The sequence below is a fragment of the Drosophila busckii genome, chromosome 3R, assembly GCF_011750605.1.
Source record: "Drosophila busckii strain San Diego stock center, stock number 13000-0081.31 chromosome 3R, ASM1175060v1, whole genome shotgun sequence".
Lineage (NCBI taxonomy): Eukaryota > Metazoa > Arthropoda > Insecta > Diptera > Drosophilidae > Drosophila > Drosophila busckii.
Window position 1 is genome coordinate 16,053,401 of NC_046607.1, and position 8,537 is coordinate 16,061,937.

Sequence of the window (8,537 nt, forward strand, 5' to 3'; positions counted from 1 at the left end):
GCACAGAGTGTTGAGTAAACGGCCAATATTTATGCAATCAACGCATTTTTATTCATTGCTGTCTGTTCACTTAAATTTGGCCAAGTGTATAATAGAACTGTCATGCCAATTGCATATTTAATCAGTGGCTACATAATTTCGCTCGTGTGTGTGTGTATGTGTTAATGCTCAGCAGGTAGACAGACATACATGCAAAGTAATTTTAATTAGTAGACAATAATGTACATTAACACGTGGCAATGTCTATGGCCCTTCAGTGCTGGCAAGTGTGGCCAGTTCGCGTGCTTTAAGCATAGCTTATGGTCGTACTTGCAGCAATCTAATTAGAAAAAAAGTTACAAGCATTATTAATTAATTTACAAAGAAGCTACAGCTACAGCCACCCACTCGCTGGCACCCACACAAACACACTATTAGCACAGTTAGTTGGCAAACTACTCGTGCTTCACATTATTTTCCCTTTGCGTAAACTTTATATAAGGCACCTGCCGCTTACGCCTGCCTCATGGCCTCAAGCATGAAGCCGCTCATGCCGCTGGGGGCTGTAATTACTTTTGGTTGCATGTGCGCTGATTGTACCCAGCGGAGGGCACTGAGAATTCTGTGATTCTGATTGCGTGATCTCATGTTCGTGCGTGAGTGACGAAACTGTTGCATGTCTCGTGGGAGTGGCAGCCAGCGTAGCTTAAGTCAAGTGCTGCTTATCAGCAGATGATGTCACCTGCACATCATGCCGAGCACGCTAATTGCATTCATTTAAATAATTTTTGGCTTTAACACTGACCCAGCTGCAATTCTCTATATTATACTACTATATGCCTGTCAATGTCAGCTGCTGTCAGCTGTTTACTATGCGTTGTCATCAGTGTCATGGAGCTGACGAGCATTGCTAACAGCGCTTGGCACACATCAGGCACAAAATACCTTGAAAGAATTTCATTATGTCAACGTCAATGCTGTTTGATGTTGTTGCTGTTGCTGTTGCCATTGTCTATCAGTCTGTGCACTTTAATATCTTCTTAAATGAAAATCAATAATTCATATAATACTTTCACACACATGTGTGTGTGTTAGTGAATAAAGTTTGTGCATCCCTTCTCTAACAAAATTTATGATAATTTCCGTTCTTTTGTCAAACTTTCGGCTAAGGCTCGCAAATACAACAAGAAGGAAGCCCGAGTAGAGATTTTCTATTTATTTTCTTTTCAGCAAGGCCAAAGCTACTACTACTACTACTATGTCATACTCTGTTTAAGCGATTAAGCCAGTCTTTCTCTTTTGGAGTGGCAAACAATAATTATGCTGCAGCAGCTTGAGCTTGAGCTTGGGCTCTGGGTTTACTTCAACTTTCAAAAATAAGCCGAGTTGCAAAACAAAAACTGTAGTACAGCAGTTAAAGTCTAAGGTCCTACAATTAGTGCAGTGCTTAAGAGCTTTTACATTAATTAAGAGTCCTGGGGTTATTCCTACGAGAAGCTAGTGTGCCAATTTAAAAAGAATATGCAAATAGAGTAGCCAACAAAAACTGAGCCCGACAGCCTGTAAGCTTGCACTATATACTCATCATTTGGCTGCTGCTGCTGCTGCTGTTGTTTTTTTTTTGCTAGAAATATGTATATAAAGTAAAAAAAACTGTAGAAGAATAATGGCAGAAGCTCAGCTGCAGAAGTTCGTTAGCTTGGGTTTTCGCGTATACTACGCAGTGTGGCGAGCGTTGTTGCTGTCCTTTTGGTCCAGGCCTGAATAAAATATGAGTTGGCAGCCAAAACTTCTGGACGCTCTTTTGCCTGTCTGTGCTAACGCGTCGCAAAGCCAAAGCTCTAAATTTTTGCTGTTTACGTTTCGTGTTTGCATTTCATTCGGCTCGCTGCCTTGCCACAAATTGAATGCTGCTCAAATAATTTATACAATTTTTTTCAGCTCACACTTTTTATACACTTTTGACATATTTATAAAAACAATGCGAAAAGTCGACCGCTATTATGAGACTCTGTACAGAAGTTGTATAAGAGCAAATTAACATTTAATATAAAGAAACAAGCACACATTAAAGTTGAGCTCAAAGCTGTTTATATTTAATTTTAATATCTCCATAGTTATTTATCTGATTACGCTGAAATGCGACATGCTAAAGCTTGTGTGTGCTGAACCAAAATTGATCAATATTGTGCACGTATTTTATAAATATGTCAATGTGTATAAAGAATTATTCAGCTTGGCTGCAGCATTGATATTTTGAATTTCTACTTATTTATTACCTTAAATATTTAAAATTTTCCTTAGCAACTGATGTGTGCACATCGCTTCTGAGAATGTGTGAGTCCAATTTCCTCACTTGCTGTTGCTCAATTTGTAAACCATACTTGAGTTTACAACTGCAGGCAATTGTAGCAGATGCAGCAATTAGTATTACATTTCAAATATTAACCTTAGTAAGGTCAAAAGCTCGTTGCGTCTAAACTGAGCATTAAGCTAAAATACTTGTACTTATATCAAGCATACGCAACATCATTGCTCTCATTATTTCTATGGCAATTTATTAAATATTTTTTCATTAAATCTAACTACAATGCGCGCTTGCCTTGGCTGGCTAAAGATTATTGAGTGGCAGCAGTTGCTTTCAATTTCAGTTGGCGCAAACTTTGGCTTTGGCTCGAGTTATTAGTAACAAGTGTGCGGCTGTGGAGTTGCAAGCAGTTGCTGTCAGCAGCGTGCGGAAGACATGTGCACTGATTAGCAGCGACAGCCGAGCTTAACCTTAGATAATTACTTAAAACGACACAATAAGTTTCAGTCCAGCTCGCTTGACCGTCTGTCTTTAGTATAATTAATAACAGAGGCGTGACCCAGCACTTGACTAGTTGCTGGGCTGTATCAATAGATGTCCATGCATGTGCGTGTGTGTGTGCGCATTGGTTGATTGCATTATTTATGAACTGGCTGCCAAATGGCAACTGTGTTGACAACTTGTCGTTTGCGCTGCCACAGCATCGAAGCAACATACTCGGGCGAGCTCTCTCTCTCTCTCAGCAATTCACTTCACATTAGCCAGAAGCATCAAGCAGTTTGAGTTAATCATCGGTTGACCGCAGATTTAACGTTCGGGGCTTTGGGGGCCCTGATGGTAATCAGTCAATGTCATCAATCAACTTTCGCCAAAGCAAAGCAACTCCACTGGCAGACTAACCAGACTGAACATGTCCATTGATTTCGCGACGCAGTCACGTTGCGCGCGACGACGAAGCAACAGCCAAGTTATGGCTAACGACAATCAACTTGCTGCATTTTGAGTGGGCGTAGGGTCGTGGGTGCGTGGGGTGGGCCTAATGTGCTCAAGGCTGTAGTTACAATCATATGTGGGTGTGTGTACGCAGACATAAAAACGCTACAAGGCAATAAACAGAAAATTGCGTATACGACATGTTGCTGCAGCATCAAGAACAACAGCGCGTTGGACGCTTTAAGACGCTACACTTCACTGGGCAACTGTAAAAATCTTCACTGAAATTCCACAATAAAAAAAAATGCTCATTTGGCATGGCGGGGCTTTGACTTTGACTTGAACGTCGACCCAGAGGCGGCAGCAGAGGTCGTCATATCATTTTGTTTTTATTCGTTCGCTGTTCTTTTTTTTTGTTTACATTTTATTGGATTCTCTTACGTTGCTTTATATAGTATATATAAATTTTTTTCAAGTTTTATGTTTGGCAATGCTGAATAAAAACATTAAGCAAGTCGAATGGGCAGCAGGTTCGCAAGGTCAATGCGGTCAAAATTATGCTCAAGCGTCAGCTGGCCAAGTTAACTAATTCTCATGACAGCCAGCTGGTCAGCTGGCCAGCTCTATTGATGCGTTGCACATATTCGTTGTTGTAACTATGAGAAGATATCCTTTGGGATAGTCGGGGCAATGCAACGACAATTACCACAACAGGGCACTGAGAATCTTTGTCAGAGCCCAAGCAATTAAGATTGCCAAGCAGTTTCTCTGCACACTTGTGTGTGTGTGTGTCTGTTTCTGTGTGTGTGTGTGTGGATATATCTATGTAATTTGCATGCCAAAATTTGCACTGAAACTTGCTGATGCAGCAAATGAAACTTTGATTTGTAGCTCAGCTGTCCCGTTATACGAGTATGCACATTGAGGTTATGTTTCGTTGAGTATGAGCTAAGGAATTTGTGTGTCTGTGTGAGAATTTAAGTGCATTTCAGTCACGTAGATATAGTCGAGTGGTTTGGCATACCCTTACCTAAAGCTGCAGCCATTTGGCAGGCAACTTATCAAATGAGAAAAACTAAAAATAAAGTAAGAGCATTAGTTGCATACACATTGTGCTCTTGTTTTTAATTTTGGTTATTTTTGCAGACAACTGCAGTGCTGGTAGGTCATTAAATTCTAAACATGCAGCAGACGCATACGAAGCATGAAAATAAATTTAATGAATTACGTATGCATGCTCTCTAATATTTCTTTGTCGCTTGCATTTAAATTGAAGCGCATAAGCTTCGGCAAAAGCTCCCAGCACACTCGTCTCAACATGAATTTATAACATTAATTGCAGTAAATGCTAAACAGTCTCAGACAGAACTAATTGTCAGGCTTGAGAGCTAATTAAATTTTTATGTTCGTTCTTGGGTGCACCACAGCATGTCCTTGAAGCAACAAACAGACACTCATTCGCAGTTGTCATCATCATCATCATCATCATAATGTGTGCGTGTGATTTGCGAAAAAAAAAAGTTTTATTGTGTGGCTCAGCTCTCAAGTTTGGTAGCTGCATTCTCGCAGCATTGAAAGCTTAATAAAGTGACAAATTTGTGGGAAATGTACAAGAATATGAAATTAAATTAACATGGAAACAGTTGCTCAACTTTTTATAAAGACGCGCGCAGACTAACGCATGGGTCATGGCCCATTATAGCCAAGGGACATCAGCAAAAAAAAAAACAAAAACCAAAAAGAAGTGGCAAGAACTTTTGCAACAATTTTTCGGTAAGGGCCAATTTGATGGATGGCATCTTAGGCGATTGGTGTGAAGATTGAGAGGTTGTGGCAATTTGCCAACAATTTAATTATTTAAAAAAAGAGCAGACTTTAAATGGGATTGTTGCTTTAAGAGTGTAGAACACACACACAACTCGCATTAAGCTGCAAGCAAGATTATGACTGAGCTCAGCATAGTTGAAGCCTGAAGTGCATTGAGTTACTCGCACATATAATAAAAAGCCAAAGATATGCCACACAGTCGCTTAGCATAACAATAGCTGACCGCAGAGGGAAATTCACAGCAGCTACACACACACTAGTAGCTTAAATAAATTCCAATATATGTACATGCATATAATATACAAAACAGTGTGGCCTGCCTAAGCGCAATACATATACGCAAAAATTTATTGATTTTTGTGCCATGCTTTATTAAACTAAATGCATTTCTCATTTGTGATTTGTGTACTTCAACCTAATTTATTAAACAATGTGGTGCCAAAGTTTGAATGTCTTTGCGTTTTGGCATTTGCATATTTTGTCTGTTACATTCTCGTTTATTACCCTCGCATTCATTTAACACATGCCTAGACTATAGCCCGAGCACTCTTTTTCATGAATAATTTAAATTGACACTGCAATTCGTGCGTCTGCAGCAGCAGCAACAGCAGCAGCATTGTGCGTTATTTTAATGAAATTGATTTTTTGCTTTGCTTTCGATGCGCTGCATATGCGTTATATATCTTTTAATAACATATATACAGCATATATATATGTATATGTGTCTGTGTGTGTTTTTTTAATAGAAGTGCATGCAGCTGGCCACATCCGTAACGAAAATTCGCTTGGAATATAAACATTTCGTTGCGGAAATCATTTTTGTTTTTATTTGCATTGAGCGAGCGCTGAGCAAAAATGTCAATGCCAATAAAAATATATATAAAAATGTAATAAAAGGCCATGACAAGATGTTACTACCGCCAGCAGCAAATTTAAGCAAAGGTGCGTGCTGACTTGGCCACGCCTCGGAACAAATCAAATCAATAACCATGCCACGCAAAGCGTCCTCAAGTGTTTTTATTATGCGCGTGGCAGAGCATTAAAAGCAACGTGCCGTATACGCAATAATTCAATTTGAGTACAAAGCATAATTAATTTTTGGACAAGGCACAACAATATGTAGCACAGCCATACTGCACTTAAATTTCAAACATGTCAACAGCACCACGTTCGGTTAAAGCAGCCAAGACATGCTAAGCTTTAAATTAAAAACGCTGAGCTGAGAGAGTGCGAGAGTGCGAGAGTTTGAGTGTAAATATTCTTATCAATAGCGTCTGACAGACGCCTTAGTTTATAAGCCAGCATAAAATGCAAACTTAAATAAATTAAAAATATTATGCGCTTGCAGCTGAGCAATGCTCAAACCCTTTGCGAAAAATAGTAATTTACATGCGCTGGAGTTTTCACTTCGATGAGCACAAAACACAAACAAACGACGCCAAAAGAAACGCAGGGCCAAAGTTGCACCGTTGCAACCACTAAAAAAAGGAAAATATATATATGCGTTTGCATACGCTTGCATGTATGAAAAAATACGTAAAATATTTGTTACTGTTACTGCTACACTCCTGGCTGAAGGTCCTTTTGGTCCTGCGACCGCCGTCGCGTGCACATGCCAGGCAAGAATTCCAAGGTGTCACTGTTGGCACTTGAACGCGCTGCATTTATGCTGACTACGGGCTACAAACTACATAACATATATCTCTGACAAGGAAATTAGCAGCGTGCACGCAGCCAAGCGACAGTCACACAAATATGTATGCGCACGCAGCGAGCAGCGGATTTTGATTAGCAGGAATTTAAAGTAATTTATTTAAGTTTGCTGCGCGCATTTAAATTTAAATAAAGCGCTGCTTTTTGATTGAGTTGTTGCTTTTGTTGTGCTTCAAAATTAGCAAACCCAGCTGCAGACGCTCGATCAGACTCAGTCGCTTAACTGGCATTCGCGCTGACTCTGGCGTTGGCATTGGCGTTGGCGTTGGCGTTGGCAGATGACGTTGTTGACAAGCGCAGACACCAGCTGCTGATGCTGTCAATGCCTGAAACTAGTGTCACTCTATCCACAACAGCAGCTTTGCTGTGGCTGCGGCTGCGGCTCTGCCGCACTGACAACTCCAACAGCAGCAAGCAAGCAGCAACCGCACCGTATCCCAACGCCCCGCCCCGCCATCCAAACGCCCACAGCACATTAGATGCATGCAAGCTCGGGCTGGCTGGCTGGCTTCATAAAAGCGCATCCACACAATGTCGTTAGCTTGCAAATAATGTTTTCGGAGTGCAGTCTGTTGCCTTTGACACTGCAGCTGTCAATCACACACACACACAGACAGAGACACACACACACACTGCATCACTTTAGCGTTGGCGTACAGATTCATGCGCATCGCTTATTAATGATGACGTTGTCGAAGGATTTATGATAGACAAGAGCAGTTTCTTTATTGCACTTGATGTAGCCTTCACATGTGCATTGTTCAATATATGGACAAACACGTAAAGTAGCCTTGATGATCAAACGGCTAATATTGAATTATAATTCAATAAGTTTTCAAGAAAAAATTCGTTGAAATGCAACACCAATTATAACTCATTTTGTGTCTGTTGCATAAACAACATATAAAGTTGAAAAATATAAAACTTAGTCTATTTAGTATTTAATTAAAATAAAATTAAAATCAACTGGTCAAATTGCATTCAATAATGAGATCAAAACGTCAATTCTAATTACGCTGAATTTTAGTTTTTTGTGCAGTCAGCTTATAATTATAAATATTTTACAAAATTTCATTATTTTTGGTGGCGAGTGTAGTATTATTTTAATTTACATTTCGCAGTATTTAGTAGCGACAAAGTCACGCAATAAATTTAATATTGCTGCTCTGATAGTGAACTTCTTAATTTAAGTAGCTTAACAGTCTGTGCTGATTTCTTTAACAGACAAAATTTGCAATATATAAGCCAGGACTGTTTAATGTGAGTATTAATGCCAGCCGTTTCTTTAAAAGGCCTTTAATCCCTTCTTAATTAAAATGAAGCACACTTATGCTGCTACGAAGGCTTAAGAATAAGCTACAATATGCTTGTATTTTCTATAAAAATCATAAAGCTGTCACGTATTTGGCTTTAACTTTAATAAAACAATATATTTGCTGCTAAACATGATTTAAAAAAACTATTTATAGATCAAAATGTAATTGTTAGTCAATTTCCTGTTTATAATAATTTTAAAAAGGTAATTAGTTAAATTACTAAGCTGTAACCAGTTGCTATTGAACGCAACCATCTATGCTGGGCAGTTACCATCAATGCCTCGACCTGTGATGGCTGAGCTCAAAATTTGTTGTCTTCTCTGGCTACTTCAGCTATTACCCAACTATATTGTATGTATTTTTCTCAGAATAATTACTTGATACTTTACAAAAAGCTTTCGTTAGAGTGCAACTGATGTGAGGTTTACCAATGCAGTTTGTGGATCTTACAACGAGTCCTG